The sequence below is a fragment of the Telopea speciosissima genome, chromosome 1, assembly GCF_018873765.1.
Source record: "Telopea speciosissima isolate NSW1024214 ecotype Mountain lineage chromosome 1, Tspe_v1, whole genome shotgun sequence".
NCBI lineage: Eukaryota > Viridiplantae > Streptophyta > Magnoliopsida > Proteales > Proteaceae > Telopea > Telopea speciosissima.
In genome coordinates this window covers 39,467,759-39,487,879 of record NC_057916.1, presented here as the reverse complement: position 1 = coordinate 39,487,879, position 20,121 = coordinate 39,467,759, and the positions used below count along the sequence as shown (strand labels likewise).

Below are 20,121 nucleotides of genomic sequence, written 5' to 3'. Positions count from 1 at the left end.
GCAACTACTAAGTACTAACCACTAAGTCACTAACTCACTAAATCACGTTTCTTCAATAAATGATTTCTTTTTTTCAAAAAAAAAACTAATAACTTCATAATTACTAACTAATTACTTATTAGTATTAGTATATAGAAGGTAAACTGTTTTCTACCCAAAAAAGAAAAAAAGGGTAAACAATGATTGAAGGTACAACATTTTCATGGGATCCATCGTCCATTGAAGGTATTAACTAATTAAAAGAGATAGCACTACAGGCTACAACCCATTTTCTATTAAAAAGTACAGGAGGTTTGGTTTGAAAACTATTAAACTATTTAGTAAATCAGGGATGTTATTCATAATTGGCTAACCCAAACCGTGTAGAACCATTTAATCGAAAACCATGTACAATCATTTAACTGAAAATAGTGTAAAACTGTGTATAACCATTTAACTGAAACCGTTTAAAAACCGTATAACCAAAATTGTTTACTAAACGGTTACGATTTTGGATATGCAACCGTTTAGCTAAACGGTCTGGTTACGATTTCCACCCTCAAGCAGTCAAAACTGAATCAAACCAAACCGTTTAACCGAAACCAGACCGTTTAACACCCTTAAACATGATAAACTCAACATAAAGAATTTTACTAAGGTGGTTGAGTACAATACCTATGATGACACCAGGGTCAGACTGGGCTTCTTCATGAGTGACAGAATAAACTCGTCCCTGAGTCTTGCTTGATGGAGGAGGAATAAGTAGGCGAACAGTAGTCTTTGCTTGGGGAGCCTTGGAAGTCACAGTTGGCTATGAACCTGGTTATCGAGGATGTGGGCAATCCTTGACCATATGACCGAACTCGTTGCAGTTGTAACATACCAGAGTCTAGGTCCCATAATAAGGAGCAGATGTAGCTATGGGTACCTGGGCCACATTCGTGTAGGTCCCTCTCCTCTGGAACTTGTTAGGTCCCCTAGAGTCATGAGATGACATTGGCCTCTTGCCAGCTTGTATGGGCCTGTAGTTCTCTCTCTACTGATCTTCAATCAACTTGGCGGCTTGAACATCTTCCGCATAGGTAGGGTACTTGTGTAGTACCACAGATGTACTCAAGTTGGCTCTCAGCCCTCTTTCAAATCTTCTTGCTTTCACTTCCTTAGTCTTCAAGTGTGCTGGTGCAAAGTAGAAATACTCCTCAAAGGCTCGTTGGTATTCAAGGACCGACTTGGATCCTTGGCTAAGGCTCATGAATTCAATTTCCTTCTTCTCTCGAAAGTTCCTTGGGAAGTAATTCTTGAGAAAAGCTTCTATGAATTGGGCCCAGGTTGCATTTGGGTATTTGACCCAGAAGTGTTCTTTCGAGGAATACCACCATGCATCAGCGTCACCTCAGAGTTGAAAAGTGGCACATCGAATCTTCTCAATGTCACTACACGGCAGTACTTCAAAGATCCTTTCCAGATCTCTTATCCAGGTAGCTGGAAACATAGAGTCGTGAATCAGCTTATAGAAAGTAGGAGGACGATGCTTTTGGAACTTTTTTGAAAGTTTGGAGGCATCAGCCCACTCTGGCACCACATTTCGGACTGGTAGGGTAGCTGGAGCAGGAGGAGGTGGATTTGGAAACACTTGCACTGCAGGGACTTCAACTGCAGCTAGCACAGGGGGAGGAATGATAGGAGTGGAAGTAGCTGCGGGATTAGGGACTATGTGTACTGGGGGGTGGTACTCTTGGTCCTTCCCGTCCAACATTCTGGAGCTTGGCAGTTATAGTCTGCATGAAAGTGCACTGCTCATCTTGGGATTCCCAATGCTCCCATTGCATATCTCATCGTAAAATGTTCCCCAAGAGTGCGACAACATCCGCTTTAGTGTTAACTGGAGGCTATATAGGCAAACCTTCCTCAGAGACGTCACCGGTGTCATCCCTAGGAGGGGAACGATTTTGGTTGCAGGTATTGACCATGATTCAGTACCTGATATAGATAAGATGCTTCACATGTTAGCACAAGGACAAGGGGTAATAAATGCAAGGTAAGGGGCCTCAAGGGAACAAGTACAAGACTTCATACAAGGTGTGTGTACCAACGCACAAGAGAAACTAAAGCCCTAAAGGTGGGGCCAAGCCAAAAATATAGGCCAATAACCCTTTAGAATGCGGGCGGATTCACGGACGAAACTAGTCCTCTGAGTCCGTTCGTGACTCCGTCGCCAAAATAGGCAGGACAGAATATCAGACGGATGTGGAATGTGAGTCCGTTCGTTCGTCCGTTCTCAAGGTGTCCATTTTGGCCCAAAAGATCGAGCCAATTAAAACTATGGACGGATCCTTGGATCGTGGTTTTGTTCGTGCATCCGTGCAGCTCAACAAATGAAAGGTCATGTTTTTACGCTCAACGGATTCATGGGCGGAATCACAATAGTGAATCCGTTCGTGCGTCTGTTCGAAAAATTTTGATAAGAATACAAACCGCACGTTTCATATTCAGTTTGGCTTGAAAGGAGAAAACGGAGGCACAGAGCAAGGGAGCCCTACACTTCGTCCATTCAAAATTTTACCCCCTAGATTGGTGGATTTGGACTCCTCGACCCTAAGATTCAAGCTTTTTTCTTCAAGGTATGTGGTCCTCTCCCCATTTTGGCTTCCTAGAGTTGTTCTTAGACTTCTCCTAGGTTTTTTTTTTTTTGGGTTAGATTTTTCTTCTTTTTCCATTGTATGGTGTTAAATTGCTTGAAAGATATTGGAAACTTGTTTTTCCTTGATTCTTTGGCTTTCAATCTATTTGTGAACATGTCTTTTCATTTCTACACCCATCGATTAGGGCTAGGGTTGGTTAAACCCTTCCCAAAACCAAAACTTCCCCACTGTTTTTGGGTAATTTGTTTTGCACTAGGACATGCATTTTAATTCTCCATACATTTCATGAATGTGTCATAATTTAGATGCACTTTTACTTATTTAGTATCATTGTAAATTTCTAAATGGGAGTTAGAGGAAACTCCCAAAGTCCTTGCTGTCTCTGGGAAGGCTTGGTTTCCTTAGTTTAAATGTGTTTATCTCCCCTTTTTATTACTCCCATAAGCGGGCTATTTGCATTGTTTATGCTTGGTTATTATGGATGGATCGATTTCATGGAAAGGTTTATTGGGGATTCTCTCCTTAAACCCATGTCCAAGGGAGTTATCTTCCTAATAATTCTTTTCTAAGGTCCCAAATAAATATGGATCATTTGTTTGTTGTGTTTTACATTTAATCTCTATATTCTTGTTGAAATTGGAGTGACCAAGCACTTATATTGTCATTTTCATTGTTTGTGTGTAGGTAACTAAAGTGGAAAACGGCTCCCAAAATAAGGGGAAGCAAGGCTCCTGCAACAGTAGCAGCACCAATACGTTATGATACCAGTTTATTTGTGTCAGCAGAGGCAGAAAGACTATACACTAAGAAGCTTCATGACAGGAAGATCGAGGTGGGAAGGGATGCTATCCCAGAAGAACTGATTGCCTTCAAAGTGGGGCAAAGGTTCGATAACTTGGGGTGGTTCAACATGCTGTCTCTGCCCAAGTTCTATTACCCCAAGTTGATTGGGTACTTCTACTCCAACCTAATAGTCGTTCAGGAGGATGCAGCGAGGCTCCGGATAAATTCCTTTATGAAGGGGTTATTCTTGGGATCCACTCCATTGGAGATCGTGTCTACCATCCACTAGGGAGGGATCCACTTACTTGTGTGTCTAAGACAGAATACCAACATTTGCATTCTGTCTTGACCAATGAAAAGTACAAGTACTGGATGAATCTGACAGAGTTTGGCAAGTCACTATGGATTTTGACTATGCTGGCCAAGACTAACCTTATTCCTATCAAGAGTGACAACACCGAGCCCTCACTCATGGCTGCAACCCTAGGTTATTGTCTGCATCAAGGCGTTCAGGTGTGTCTGCCCTATATCATCATCAGACACATGGAGCAGGTTCTGTTCAAGTCCAGGATGAAGAAAAAACTGCCCTATGGAAGGCTTCTCACCCGCATCTTTCAGTACTACAGGTCAACCTGGAGGATGAGTCACCCTCAGAGAGCTTCAAGGAACCATTTGGGCAAAACTCCCTGGCCCGGATGCACATCAAATACGAAAAATACAGTGATGGGGAGCCAGTGGACCCAGAGGGTGGTGAGAGTGAGGAGGGTGAAGAGGGGAGTGATGATGATGAGGAGGAAGGAGCACCAGTGCAATTTTCTGCTGGAGCCTCAAGTTCTGGGACCTCTGACATGGGTGTTGTCCTAGATGCCCTTGGTCAGTTGAACACTAACATGGCCAAGCTCAACTCAGACATGGTGTAGGGATTTGCAGGCATATATGGACAGTTTGCTTCGTATGACCGTCACTTTGAAAGGGTGGAGAAAGACATCCAGGACATCAATGCCTACCTGTACTATGAAGGCAACGATGAAGAGGATGAGGGCAGCGATGATGAGATGACGGACTAGACCCCGGGGTTATTGGAGTTATTTCAGACTTTCTCTGTTTGGTGTTTTTGTGGTTTGGATGGATATTTGCAGAACAATAGTTTAAATTTAGCTTTATCCTTTGTTTTTTCTCTCCTTTTCTTTTTTTTTGGTTCAAGCATGTAATTATGGTTCCCAGTTGTAAGTTTTGGGGTTTCTCTTTTTGGGATTGTATGTAGTTTGCTCACCTCCAAGGGAGGTTGAGTAAACATAACAGCTGGATGTATGTTGGACGTATAAATAGATATATTAACTTTCTAATTTAATGTTGTCCCTGTTATCTTGCTATGGTTCTCGGATTCCACCTTAGCTAGTCTTCTCCCTTTGTTTCACACATATTCCATGTTTGGTGCAGAGCATCGCGCTCTGATACCACGCTGTCATGCCCCTATCCCAAGCTTAGGAATAAGCATAGTCAAAAGGATGATTAGGATGACACACATCATCCCATTTCCTATCAGGATCAATGACACAATGTCCCAATCCATAGTCAACAGCCAAGGACCCACCCAAATAATTATAATTCATAAAAGGAAGGAATATTTCATTTAAAAATAGAGTTAGTACAAGCGAAAGCAATATATATATATAGCAGTTACTATATGTTCAGTTGGCTAGGTGATACAATAATAGTCTAACACTATTCGTCTACTGACCATGACGTAACTACTCAAAAGAATAATAAGTTATTACAAATAATGCTCATAATGGGTACAAATCCCCAAAAGAATTAAAAGAGGGGACAATCCCCAACAACATCATGGCCTGTAAGCACAATCATCACAGGGGCAGCCATCGTCGTGTTCTTCTGACACAGCCTCAGGTTCCTCCACGCCAATACTGTCATAATCTGCCAGCTAGGCTTCTGGGCCCGCCAGATAGCTACCATCTGCATCAAAATCTAAAAAGGTGTGTACACAGGGGGTTAGCTCCATTGAGCCAGTGAGGGGAAAGGAGAATGCACAAACACACAATCACACATAGTCCATGATGCATGTAATGTTAAATAGATTTTTCACCTAACAAATAATCTAAGTCATGGTATATGCTACTATGATAACTTGGGAGACACTGTGGGTCACTTAACTTATCGCCACAATGAAACCTCAATTATCACCAGGGAGCCTACGCCTGTAGAAGCCATCAGGCCACCCAGTGGCAGACCCTGATGATCAATGGTCATCCCTGACCTAGCCTCTCTCCCCCACAGGCAACAAGGAGCCCCGATCACCCAACACCTAAACCCCTGTTGGTAAGGGTCGTAGCATGGGAAGGTAAATCCTAACCACAGATATACTACATGCAAGTCCTATCATCCCGAGAGGTATTCCAGGTGCATTAACGTCCCATTCCATCTAGTACCTAGGTACCAGCACGACACGGTGCATACAGACCAGAATGACAATCAATAATTATCATAAGCATTTCTGAGGTTCCGACACCGGCATACCTGACACCGTAACACGATACAATAAAATAAAGTAAACATATCCACATTTCATCAATTCGTATTCAGCATGGTTTCATATGCAAGGATGCAACATGATAAGAATGGATGCAAGCATAAATGCAAACATATGATCTATGTAACTATATGTACATTATATATATCAAGCCCAAACATCACCCATTCCCCCTAATAGTTTGCTTGCTTGTTGTTCGGTGTGTCCGGTAAGATTGCATCGGTGCACATACTCCCATACAGATTGTGAAGTCTGAGGATGTGTGAGAATATAGTTAGAAGTATATAGGTGGATCCCATGAGGGTCCCAATAATTTATTTGAATTTTAGGCCAAGATAGCACGGGTGGATGTAGGGACCGAGGCAACCAGGTGAGTCCGTTCTTGGCTCCGTCCAAGCACTCAGTGAAAAATAGCTGGAACGGATTCACGAGCGAAACTTCCAAGTGAATCCATTCGTGCATCCGTCCGAATCCTGAGACATTCCTGAGAGTGAAAGGAGCTACGGGCAGAGTTACTAAGTGAATCCGCTCGTGACTCCGCCCAGGCCAATCGGCTGGACTATACCGGAGGACCAACGGACGGAATCACGACAGTGGATCCGTTTGTAGATCCGTCGAACCTCTTTTTAAAATTTAGAAAGATTTCCATCTCCAGTCTTTCATCCATGGAACCACAAGGGTCTTAGGGTTAGGGATGTGAGTCCATCCCTTCATTGGGGGTCCTAAACATCTAGCCCTTCACAGGACTTAGAGGATCTAAGGGATTGGAGCCATCTCCGGTTTTTCCCAAACCTTGTTTTAGGTCTCTTTGCTTTGAGCAGCAGTTCAGGCCACCAAGGCCATGAAGGCAACAAGGGAGGGAGAAGTAGGTCTCAATTTGGGGATTTATTAGGGATTATTGGGTTCCCAAGAGGAAACCCAAAGCTGGAAATCGATCCCAAGGGGATCCCCAAACTTGAAAATGGAAAGAGAGAGGAAAGGGAAGAGCATTCACCTCAAAAATGAACCAATAAAAGGCTTCCACCTCCACAGCTCCCTCCATTCTTCTCTTCAAAGCCTTCAAAGCTCTCTAAGCTTCCACGGTTTAGGTAGGTAGGAGAAGTAAATAAGCCATAAATGGCTAGGCTTTGCCTTTATAGTTAGCTCCCACTTAGGGCCTATTTGGCTTGGGGCTTTAAGTGTTAAAACTCATTTAAATGCCACTTAGGCAAGTGGGTCCACCTAAATAGCACACACACAAGCCAAGGAGACCAAGGGTGGGGTCCACCTTACCTAGGTGCTTAGGTAGGATGCCCAGGGCACGGGGTGTGGGTCCCACACGAGGAAAACACCCAAAAACCTATAATAGTACGGACCGACTAACGGACGGAAATAGTCTTGTGAGTCTGTTCGTGCATCCATTCCTGCTGTAATGGTTAGAACCCTAAAGAACTTGATTGAGCTTTGGCCCACACTTTAAGGCCAACAAGGAGAAGGTATACTAACATTCACCAGTGCAGTGTCTTACCCCTCGACCATCACGATGTGTCCTTCATGATTTCGATGAGTTTTCTGACCACGATGCTGAGCTCATTGCCGAGAGAGGTGTCTAAGTATGGGGACACAGGAAATGCCTTCCGGTACTCTTCACTTTGGGGACTCGTGCTAGGAGGATGGTCGACGAAATCTCCGTCAATCAATCTCCCCCATTGCCGGTTGAGGAACCTCTCTTCCACAGGCAAGCCTATGAACTGGTCAATAATCTTGTGGCTAGTTTTGACCACAAGTAAAAACAGCTCACCAGCATACATGGCAGCAGAATCTACACGTCACAAGAGAGAGAAATTATACTTAAATAGAAATTCCAGGTGCGGATGTAACACGTTGGAAGTTTGAATAACTTTCTGTCCTTTCCATATGTAATTTTTCTGTTGTTAGATTTGTAATTTTATTGTGTGTTTTGGCTACAGAATTTTTTCTTTGCCAAAAGCTCGGCCTATGTTACTGAATGGTGTTGCCAGAAAGGGGAAGCGTTTGATGCCACCTTCAACTCTTAAAGAGTTGATGCGAATGACTTCCATGTTCCATCAGCTCAAATCAAGGTGTGTATTATTAGGGCAGTATCCTTGGAGATGTCTTAAAATATCCATTATGATGCTCACTATTATATATTCAGGGCCCTAGGCAGTCTTTCATTGTAATTATTTTAAGTAGGCCACCGAAAGGTTTGAGGCAATATATCCCACTCTGAAAGAACTTGCACTTTCTGGTGTCTCTGGAAGTAAAGCAATGAAGCAAGTTTCACAGCAAAGATTGAACTTTGCAGTCCAAGCAGCAAGTGAAAGTAAGTGGGGACATGAAACTTTGTTGTTTTATATTAACTTTTTCTTTCATATTCTTCTGTGGCCCTCTTATTTAGATGGTAACGAGGTTAGAACATACATCTGAGTGTGAGGATTAGGATAAGAAACTGCTTTGCAGGCATCCCAGAATTATCCAAAGAAGTTACTGGAATTTTCATCTGGTGCTTGACTAAAAACCCTGATTGTTACAAGTAATGGATAGGGAATTGTAATCTTTATATTGGCAGCTCTACATGTAGGAGACAGTCTTTTTATCTCTTCATTACTTTGATATCATCAATTTGACCTTTATTTGGTACAATCAATGGTGGGAACAGGTAAAGTGGTTGTCTTCTTTTCCCTTCATTACGGTGCTCTAGAGTCTATTATGTTCAAATGGTTTAATAAAACTCGTGACCTCCCCCCCCCCCCCTTTTTCCCTGCTAACTATCTATTAAGAAAGAGAACAATACATAGAAAAGCCTCTTGAAGTATCTCTAGTGACAAGCACCAAGTATCTAGAATGTGAAATTAGTAAAAACCCCTAAGATAACTAGTTAACCATTAAAAAATACCTGTAGAATAGTCCACATAGTACAGGAGAAAGAGTCGAGAGGTTATTCTCTCTCTGTCTCTATCATTTGCTTGGTAGGTGGGGCATGAAGTGTATTAGGCACTCATCTCATGTGCATCATCATTGGGAGGTTGTTTGATCCTTTGATAGTGTCATCGTTGTATTTTTAGTTGTCTATGATTATATTTAGAGCATATAAACTATTTATTGGTTGTAAGGTCAGTTCTGACCCACTGTATCCCTCCAATATTCTGCCTTAGACATATTTTGTTGTTTCTGAACAAATATTTTCTCTCAATAATGGATGTGTGAAGTTTCTGTTTGCCTTTTGAATCCTTCTTCTACTTGTTATTCACTGGATTTTTTTTCCCGGCTGTTGAAGTTGTTAGGTTTTCTGTTGCTACAGTACTCTTAAGTTATTGTAGTTATTTGATCATTTTACTGGAATGCTCTGTTGGAGTGCCTTTTGGTATTTCTCTTTGATGAAATTGGATAAATTGCATTGTGACATGACATGAGATTGGTTATTCTCTACTTCCTCCTCTCTTTTTGTTTTCCTTCCCCATGTAATGTTTCTTTGAGATGTGTGTACTGTTGTTGGTTTGATAGATAAGTTTCTGTACATGCATTAAATGGAAGGTTAAATGCTACATTGACTGATGCATCAAATTGAATGCTCTTAGGTACGTTAGATGTAGAACAAACAATCACTGTGATGTTCTATTGTTAGCCATGTTACATAGTTCTATTGCAACTAGGTGTAGTAATGATATCCAATCACCCAAGGGTTAGGCATTAGAAACCATGAAGAGATCTAGAATCGCATGTAAGAAACAACTGGGAAAACTAGAGAAAACCAGATAATTGATCAAGATTGAACAAATCTTACCCAAATCCTGATCAAATGGTCTGGTCTAGTAAGGAAGGGTAACAACTTAGTAATTTTGATTCAAATCCAATGGCTAGATCTCATGTTATGATGAAGTTCAAAAATAGCAAGTCACTAAAATAGAAAGTCCTGATTTAGTAACTATTAGAAAATAGCACGCCAAGTTCCAAAGTAGAAACAATGAATCAGATTAGGGGTCTTAAGCGAACAGAAGTAAGCAAGTAAGAGAAGAAATTAGACACTTGCAAAAAAGGCCCAGACAGAACTGATAGGTCCCTTCAGCTTTTCTTTGCAGTAATATTTTCTCTCTTAACTTTCCTCAAGTGCTGGAATCTAAATGCTTGGTTCTTAGCTTCGTTATGTCATTTGCTAAATATAAATTCTTTGAAGTTCCAACAACTTTGCACTTTTCTGTTTTCCTGTCTGCTTTTGGTCTATGATTCCTATTAATTTTTCACATATTGCCCTCTTCTTTTACAAGTTGTGCCCCTATTACGTTTTAGACAAAATTTGTAAGGAAGCTCTACAGATAGTTGTTGAGGTAATAACAAAAATCGTCTCTTTGGATCAATTGATTTTGCTGTAGTAATGATCTTAATATTCTAGTATTGGACCATTAGTTTGTGGCAAAGCATATGACCATGTGGAGAAAAGAATTGGGAAAAGCTCAATAAAAAAATACAGCTAAGGGATTTCAGCTACTAGTTAAATATTGAAGTTTGATATGGTGATTCTTATGTTGGAATCATGGTTCAAGGAATGCTTATATGCATTGTTCCAAACCCCCAACCACCACCCAAAAAAAACAAAAAAAAGATGCAAAGTTGCAGATGCTGCCATATGCCATCATGTACTACTACTCAACTAGCTCTTATGGTTATCTATCATAAACACTCTTATACCTTAATTTTTTATAACCACACAAGTGCTAAGTGGAAGGCCAATTGTAGAATTTAGACAAGACCTTAATCAGTTTTTCATTTTCTGGTTAGTCAAGTAGGTGTCCAACAATTTAATATTCTTTACCCTCTACTCAATTCTCCCTTTTGTGTTTTTTGGGCATGATGATACCTTTGTTTGTAACTATATGAATCTGCAGGAGCCTTTTGTGACTATTCTCAAGGATGTCATCAAGGAGGCTCTGAAAGTCCTACTTGGTACTGATAAAAAAACAACAATTGAATTCACCAACTTCGATTCAGCTAATTAAGTGCCTCATCTATTTGACACACTCTTTTTAATTGTTTTTTTTTCAGATGTTCGAAACCATCCAGTTCTGATCCATTGCAATCGTGGAAAGGTACTAGGGCATGAACTTGTTCTTAAGATTTTGTAGAAGTTTATTATTGCATCTAGATTTTAAGTACAACATGGTAATTTTGTTTCTTTAATGTGAATGCATCTGTTGCAGCATCGAACAGGTACCCTAGTAGGTTGCTTGAGGAAATTACAGAATTTGTGCTTGTCTTCTGTGTTTAAGGAGTACCAGCAGTTTACTGGTGTCAAAGCAAAGGTATCTGGTATGAGATTCATCGAGATGTTTGATGTTTGATCGTTGAGACATGGTCTGTACAGCATCATCTACCATTACCAAGGTTGTTATGGGGTACACAATAGATGCTTGGTTTTACAAAGAAAATTACTTATTAAAGTCTTAGATAACTTCAAGTTGAATTGAATTGGATATGCTCCTTCAACAAAGCAAAAAAGATCAGATACTAATTCTATGTTTCCGGGAATTCTCTTCTGAATTTGCCCTTGAGAGCTATACCTCCAGTTTTAACACTTCCTTTGCCTTTTCTCTTACACATGTTATATAGTTTTAAATTTTCTTCTCAACTTGATTTGATATTGACTTTATTCATCTGTAAATAAACATCAAAATTGGGAACTATTTTTTTCTTTGGAAAGGATATTTTCCTTGCCAGTTTCTCTTCTTGTTTTACCTGTTCTCAACCTCATGTAGAAAAAAAGATGACCAAAGAAAATGTGCATGGCTTCCGTGTCTAATTTCGTTTTTTTTTTTTTTTTTTGTCTGGAAATGCACTTGGTGGCAAGATGTAATACCACTTGTATCCTAACTCACTGAGATGTATATAGAAACAGGCTTATAACTGCCATGTTGCAACTTTCCTTGTACCCAATTTTTGGTGCACGGAGGCACTCACATGTATACTGATACCAGATACTATGAGAAATGCTTACTACTTGTAATCCAACTCAAGATAACAGAGAACATAAGCAAAAATGTATGTATTGAAGTTCAATGTTTTTTTTTTTTTTTTTTTTTTTTTTTTGATAGGTAATATCACTTTTTATTGAGAAGGGGAAAAAAACTATACAAAAACAAACAACAAGCAAATCCAGACTTCTCACAAAGGGAAAAACACCCAAACCATCTAACGAATACAGACAAACCCAATAAAGGGAGGCAACACCCAAACAACAGCAGCACACACACGGCAAACCTAAACCTTTGGTTAAAACAGGAGACAAGGATACCCCATTCTTGCCCTGATCTGTGTTACACTACCCCATAATCTTATGCCTTTTCAACTGATAACGAAATTGGCTTTTATATATAGGCACGTGTTGAGGAAAAAGGATCTCACTCTCTAAAGAAAACCTTGTGATGGTTTTGATGATAACAAACACATGATAAAATTAACAATACTTCTTAGATCATGATGTATTGTAGCCTCAAGCCAAGAAACAAGAGTTAAGCAAAAATGAACTATATTGGAGATTGAAGAATATTACTTGAAGGTTAAAAGACATCACACGTGAAGGTCAAGGAGTTGTAATGATTGGAGTATGAAGAACATCACTTGAAGAATCCAAGGATCAAGCTTCATCATTAAATGAAAGAAGACAATGCACTTAGCCTAGGATAGAACACCACATTGCATGATTGTAATTCACACATCATACACATGCATATCATAGCCTAGATAGACCCTAGAAAATACCCAAAGACCCACTAAAGTAATCCATACTCAGTGAATATAGTCTAGTGAAAAGAGACCCAAAGTCAGACTGTTAAAAATTGACCAAACTATTTGACGGTCGACCGTCGAGAAAATAGAATGTATATGGTTGATACTGTCAGAACAGATGGTCAATCGGATGCTGACGATCGTACTCGTGATCGACTAGATAACGACCGCCAGACCTCAATGGTCATATCCTAACGGTCGACCGACAGTGGTGAAGGTCAACCATCGGAGATAAAAATATAGCCATTAGAACTTTATCTTCACCAACTTTTTAAGCCTCAAAGTGGCTTTATAAAGGCAACCTTTACTCTCCACTAAAAGAACCAAGTACCATACAAACAAAGGCTTTATTGTTGAGATTACAAATCAAAAAGGTGTCTTTTAGCATTGAGTTCAACTATTGCATTCAATTCTACTTCAATTATAACTCAAGCATTCAAGTCTCCATTTCTTCTCCAAATCAAATCATAAAGAGAAGTTGACTAGAAAAATCAAGTGCATCATATCATTGTGCACTCATACAAGGAATAAAGTGTCACACTCCTTGATAGGTAATATCTCACCATTCTTATTTGTAATTGATTTTAGCTCTTGAGTTTGTGGAGCAAACATTGTATTAATCTAGACCATACTTAGATTAGTACAAGGTCCCTCTCATCCTTAAGAAATTAAGGTGCTTTAGTCTAGATCATATTTAGACTATTGCAAGGATGTAAATGATCCTCTTACCCTTGAAAAAGATTTATAAAGGTGACATTTCTCTACCTATTATATTGAAAGAGAAATACTAGTGGAATTCTTTTAAATATTAAGAAGAGTGGATGTAAACTTGTAAAGTCGAACCACTATAAATCTTGTGTCTCCTCTACTTGTGTAATTGTTTATTTATTTATTGTGAATAACTTTAATATAATTCAGCATCATACATTATAATTCACAAACAATTGAAAAAGAGGCAAATCCACTAGTGATAACCTATTCACCCTCTAGGTTATCTCACAGCATAGACTTAACACTCTTACAAATCCATGAAATTCAAACATATTCAAATCAGAGAAGCGCACCACACAAAGTAAAGTAAGATTTGGATAGGGTTCTCTTGCTATCAAAGAGATAAACTTTAGTTCAGGAGGTCCACCATTTATTCGAGAAATGGTGTCAGAAAGAACACACCCACTCTGAAATGGTGTCATAATCTATTTGAATTCTCCTTCTTCCCAAAGGCAAGGACAACAATCCCAAACCCTAAACAAGCCCCTACTTGCTAGGTTTAAAATTTTAAATAAAAATAACAAATCCCCCTAATACATCAATAGTCTAGGTCTATTGTTGGATTTATTGGGCTTCATTAATATATGTTTGATTTATTGGGCCAATAAGGTATTATTTCACTCTAGGTTTAAGTCGAGGGTATAACTGACCTTACACATTGTGGGAGTGTGATTAGGGTCAGGGAGAATATTATATATTCAACCCTAAGGTCCCCATAGCCGTCACTTGCTAATTTAGAATTCCAACTCACGGGAGAGCAAAAGTAAAAGGCTGTGGACGGCTAAAGGGAAGGAAGAAAAAGGAAAGGCTTGGGGATCGACTTCAGTTATCAACTAAAAAGGTATGTCTTGTCTCCCTTGATTTTATTGATGTGTTTCCAAATCTATATGGGCACGTATTAGATTAATTGGGATTACTAATTCCAACAGTGGTATCAGAGCCAACTCATATGGATCTGGAATCCATGATTTTACTTGAAACAAATTTTTTAAGGTTTTTTGGGTTTTGAAACTACCTTGCACGGTCGCTGCCGGTGGTGTACAACCATCAAAATTTGAAAATGTTTATATGGAATGGAAGAGGAGGTCGAGGCGATCACGACCATGTAAGCCGTTTTGCTAGAAACATCGGCATGCGCCGCCGAAAAAAGCACGTGGATTTCACGCACCTGATTTTGGTTAAAAAAAAAAAAAACGATTGTTGAAGGCGACGGGTGATTCATCGCCAGGTCGACTCGGTAGGGTTTTCGAGTCAACCCGGAGAGCTGGTGGGTTAGACCCATCCAGACCCGAACTCGGTTGGGCTAAGCCAGACCCAAGTGGGCCAGACCAAGCCTAATCCAGATAGGTCAGACTGAATCCGATCAGACCAAACCTGACCTGAGGAATATGGGTGGACCCGGACCCGATTGGGGTGGATCAACCTACCCGGATTTTTACCCAAAAAATGACCCGACTTATCCAGACTGGTCCGGCTCAACCCGGTTCAGACCGCTTAGTTAACTGGTTTGACCGGTCGCTTGTGATATCACACACCAGATTCAAACCACGCATGAGGGCGCGTGGGAGGGCTTTTGACGTCGGGGTTTTTTCCACTGCATCTATTTTTTTGAGGGCTACGCACGAGTATGCCCCACTTGCCTCAACTGTGACCTCTGGGACCCACAGTGAGCCTTTTAATATGCTTTACAATTCTTGAAAGCATGTGTTCCTGCATTCCTAGTTCCCTGTTGATCATAAACGAACATATGCAATATTATGTCATGATGCAATGCAGAACAACTATAATTTTTATAGAATTGATGTGTGTCATAAAGTTTATATATTGAATTGTTTTAATTTATAAACAAATATCCCATAGCTGCATCATGAGTTGTTGGGTACTCTAATAAGGTCAGATGGAATCCACCAAAGTGGTAAAATCTGATTTTATTAGAATGCCCAATAACTTAAGGTTTATTTTAAGAGCAGCAAAGAATGGTGATGCTCACCCAAAGGTAGTATCACCCAAGACCAAAAGAATAGACACACAAACACATAGGGAGAGACTGGCCTAAGAATAATTGTTTACCCAAAGGTGACAGTTATTTCATAGGTTGCTGCTGTCCCGCGGTAATTGCAATGTATTGAGTGGACCAGTACATTTCAAAACCCAAAGGTTAGGGATGTAGATTCGATTGATGCTCTCGGCTATGTGCTGGCACATTGTATTGTATAACCAGCATAGTGCAAAGAGGACCAGTGCATTTCAAAACCCAAAGGTTAAAAATACAGTTCCGATTGATACTCTTCTGGTTTTCCAAACTAGTTTATTGAAACTGACATGGACTATAAGTTATAGGTATACCCAGGACTTAAATCAATGAAATGTCTTGATTGTGCATAGAAAACCTTATACACTAGCATTTGTTAAGGTGATTGACGATACTATACGTGCTTGTAAGAAAGTACATCGCTATATGTGATTGATTAGCTGCTGTTTTTTCATTTATGGGAACTTTAAGGGGATGAGGTGATGACCACCACAGTGGCACATCAATTTCCCCTCCGGTTCGACCATGGCAGCAAAGTTGGTAGTGCATGCTTAGGAGATTTGCTACCCAAGTTTAAAGGGATTAGGCATGCACATTCGAGTATAGGAAGGATTAGTACCCTGAGGCTCTTTATGCCCAAAAGTGATAGGATTAATGTAGTCACTTTTGGTATTGTGGCAAGTACGACTTGAGAAAGCCTCTACACATCTTATGCTCAGAGAGGGGAAGATACGTTCGGATTAGGATGCTCATAAATTGTGTGGCTTTCAGCATCAGCTTGTCTTTTATGGCTTGTTTGTAACACACCCTAGCTATGCTTCCATGGATAAAAGTGCACGTTTATCGATTTAGTAGTAACTAGAACTTGTGTACGCTATCCTGACTGAGTAAGGTATAGACAATGAATGTGGATCACTGCATCTCAGGAAGTATAGGTTAGGAATGTACACCAGACTAAAACTCTTGGCTATTATGCTAATTTATTTTTTTATAACCGACACAGTAGAGTCACACTGGATAATTATTGAAGTTATAGGTGTGGCAAATGCTAGTTATTGATTTGATATTCTGTTTGATAGGATGCCACCCACCAAAGATAAGTCGATTGTAGACGATAACTTTAAGATGCAAAATTGTAATACCAGTGTCTTAGATTCTTCCTAGCACATTGGAAACTGCACTCGAGTAGGAAGTAAGAAGACACGTTTGACTGCATGAATGTATAGGGCTATCATAAGGGCACGTGCAGAGGTTTTCAAAGGATCCAAGATGCCGAGACCATTGGTGATGACGGATTGGCCACCTGGGTGCGGACCAATAGAGAAAATCCTCTCTGATGTAGAGGATAAATCGGACTCACTTTACTATACTCCGAGGTCCCCACCAAGAGATGAGGCCGAATCTGAGGAAGTGGACAGACCAAAATCACTATTCTATACTCCAAGGTCTCGTGACCATTCACCACAGCCCTCAGAAGATGAGTTTTGTTTCCTGATCAAGGGGTGAATGGGAAGTGAAGATCTTAGTGAGAAATGAGGATATGAAAATGTGGAAACCACATTGGAGCCATTGAGAACTTTTAAACCTTTCTGTTCATGTTTATTTTATTGTTTTGTTTTGCTTAAACATAAAGTTTTCTTTAAATTTAGAAGAATCCTATTTTACTTGGATAAGCATTTACACTATTTTTAATAGAGTTGGTTCTTTTATTTTGTTTTGATTATGTGATTGATGGTTGCATAAGCCGTTATTCTCTCCCATAGTGTAATCAATCGTCGTGAATGGATGTTAGGATGGGCTTATAGAGGAATAGAGAAAGGCATTATTGTTACTTAGCCCTTGAAAGTATTAAGGAAGTGTGTTGACTGCATCAAGGGGAAGATGGTAACTTCAGGAGGAAAATTAGTCCTACAGTGCTTGGAAGTGTCATGATAGTAGTGGTGATGCTAGTCAACACTTGAGAATGAAGTAAACCAAAAAATCAAACTAGAGAAATCCTGAATTTAGGATGAGATTGATTTTGGGGTATGATATTTTAAACTATAGTGTTTGAACAAGTTAATTGAAATACCCCATCTAGCACAACCAAGGGCTACCTGACAACCTATCCTCTTGAATTTTACAATCCAAGGCGGGTGATAGCAGGATATTTCGTAAGACCGTGGGGTCATAGATTTGATACTCGGGCTCAAAGAGTAGAATTAGTAAGATCCCTTGTGCAAAGTCACTTAAGGATGAGGGTAAAATGTTTGCAGTTGTGAGATGGTTGGAAGGGTTTAGTATGAAATGGTTTTTGAAATTAATTAAGTTTCCTCAGGGATGCAAGGTTGTTGCATCAAAGCTGTTTTAGAATCAATATTGGCCTTCAGGGGAAGGCAAAACAGGGGAAAGTAGAACACCTCAATACCAGGCAGTACCCAAGATTTCCATTGAGAAGGAGAGGGTTTAAAGGATCATTACTGTAGCACCCTTACCGTGGAGTCACAAATGAAGGAAGACTTGAGAGTCGATATCGTGGATCTCCTCGAGGATATAAACTTCAACTGGTAAGCCACAACCAATCTAGTAAGTTGAACTATAAATAATCAGGCAGAGCGAGTCCACATGTGTGATTATGAATGTTTTGAGAAGGAAAGGAAAGGACCATCGAGTTTAGTTGCCGATGTCACTATAAGGTCTAAAACAGGTTGCAGGACAGTGTGTTGAGGTTCTGCTAAGCGTGAGCAATTGGCAATTGCATCCACCAGAAATCCACTAAGGGTAGGTTCATCTTTTGTGTGCCCTGTGTAGATGATATACTGCTAGCCGGCAATGATCTTGACTTTTGAGAGACCAAACAGTTTCTTTCCTACGATTTTGATATGAAAGACATAGAAGAGAACACCCATGTACTTGGTTTCATGGCGAGTCGTGGTAAGTCATGGTGAACAGGAAGACCATCTTGAGTTGTCACAATGAGCTTTTATTTACAAGATCTTATTAAGGTTTGACTGGTTCAATGATGTGGGAGGATGCACCTATCCACAAAGGGGACAACTTGAACTAGGAATGGTGTTCGAAGGAGATTCTTGAGAGTGATTCCCTGTAGGATGAGCCTTATGCTTCAGCTATGGTCAGATTGATGTATGCACAGGTGTGCGCTCATCTTGATATTGCATTCATAGTTAGTGTGCTTGGGAGTTTTTCAGTCTGATGTAGGATTGGGTCTTTGAATCACAGCTGAGAGGGTGGTACGGTACTGACTAAGTGCCAAAGAGTCTAGGCTAGTTCACGGGAATGATGACTGACTTGGTATAACCGAATAATCAGATTCAGACTCCAGCGGTTGAACTGATGACATGGAATTGATCTTTGGTGGTGTCGACTTGGTGGTTGGAAAAATTTTATAGGGAAATGGAAAGGTGTCAAGCAGACCGTTATTAGACTGTTGTTGCTCTATTCACCATGTAAGAAGCATGATGGCGATTTGAGACGATTAAGAGGGCTGTTTGATTAGGCTTTTCTCTGCAGAACTAAAGGTTGCTGACTCTATCCTTAAACCCTTGTGGTTGAGGTGAGACAAGGATTCTGCAGTTATCTACCCAAAGGAACAATGAAAGGCAAACAGCTCAAGGCGTGTAGGGACAAAGTATCTTCCTGTCCGAGAAGAGGTGGCTGAGGGAGAGGTCGATGGTGTTTACATCCCTACTAGGCAGTTGGCGACTGAATCTTTTTCTATGGTTTCGCTTGGTAGAGTTTTTCTCTGACGTCATGCCTTCAGGAGACCAACTAGTACGGTATGAGCAAAAGTCACTAGATTCATGAAGGTAGATTCATGGAGGTATAGAACAGCATAGTACTTGACATGTTTGTTTGGGTGATGGCAGCGTGATTCCCGAGGTTTAGTGGGAGTCTGGATTGTTTTGAGAGTCATGACTATTATATTCATGATATGTCGGTTTAGTGGGAGTATGTTGCTCCCCTTTTGATTGTTGTATGAACTCTCTATTTGACCAGTGATTTCTGTATTTTCTGCCATCTTTTGATGCATTTACTAGTTATGGTTTCTTTGTACATTGTTGCATGACATGCCTTATATATACATAATGACAATATTTTAGCCAAGAATAAAAAAATGACAATTAGCCATAGGTGGTATTTAGCCAAAGATGATGGAGTGGCGATTAGCCATAGGATATATAAAGCCAAAGTTCTTTAAAATGGCAGATAAAGCCGTGGACGGTAAGCCAAAGTAAGGTGTTAACTCCAGTTCATGGCGGTTTAGCCCAAGTATGAGTTAATATCAGAGTGTACTACCTGTGAGGATTTTCAAGGTAGAGGACCTACGAGGAAATGAGCATATACTTGCTGATCACTTGTTGTGCTCTTGTTTCCTTGTTGTTACATATACTCAAAGAGGTTTGAGTTAATAGATCATTTGTGGCTGTGATGACAGAGAGTTGTTATGCCGTATATTGAGGCATATCTTCTGTTGTCGTTCGACACAAGTGGGTATTAATAAGAATCAAAGTAATTTTGAGTGAAATTGGGACTCTGACCAATTCCAATAAAGATATGTGTATTAATTTTGCCCAAGTGGGAGATTA

The 20,121-nt window shown here is 40.1% G+C and overlaps 1 long non-coding RNA gene across 1 annotated transcript; it reads left to right on the top strand.

Moving 5' to 3' along the window:
- The first annotated feature begins 7,981 nt into the window (after positions 1–7,981).
- Positions 7,982–8,492, top strand: LOC122658070. Its single transcript, XR_006332409.1, has 3 exons — positions 7,982–8,033; positions 8,146–8,275; positions 8,413–8,492. It is a non-coding gene; the product is annotated as an uncharacterized LOC122658070 (long non-coding RNA).
- The last annotated feature ends 11,629 nt before the right edge of the window (positions 8,493–20,121 follow it).